Genomic DNA, 299 nt, shown 5'->3' with positions numbered 1-299 from the left:
ATAAAATTTTAAAAATTTTGAAGGCCATGTTACAAAGGGACGCTCCGCCCCTGTTTAGGCGTATTTTAGGGCAAGTCTGATTGCTAAGGCTATATGCAAGGGCGGATCTACAATAAGATAAATAGTGTCACATGACATCATTTATTCATTAAAATGTCAAAAATCTATACTTGTTATACTATTCATGTTAAAGTTTTATGTAATTAATGATGTTAATAAATTTATTAACTTTTTCGTAATTTTATAAAGAATAGAATTAAAGACTCCAAATCAAATTAGATTTATCAAAAAGTAATTTA

The sequence above is a fragment of the Theobroma umbraticum genome, unplaced genomic scaffold (genome assembly GCF_002168275.2).
Source record: "Theobroma umbraticum cultivar Fairchild unplaced genomic scaffold, ASM216827v3 scaffold_44.0, whole genome shotgun sequence".
Lineage (NCBI taxonomy): Eukaryota > Viridiplantae > Streptophyta > Magnoliopsida > Malvales > Malvaceae > Theobroma > Theobroma umbraticum.
Note: the sequence above shows the minus strand (reverse complement) of the source record.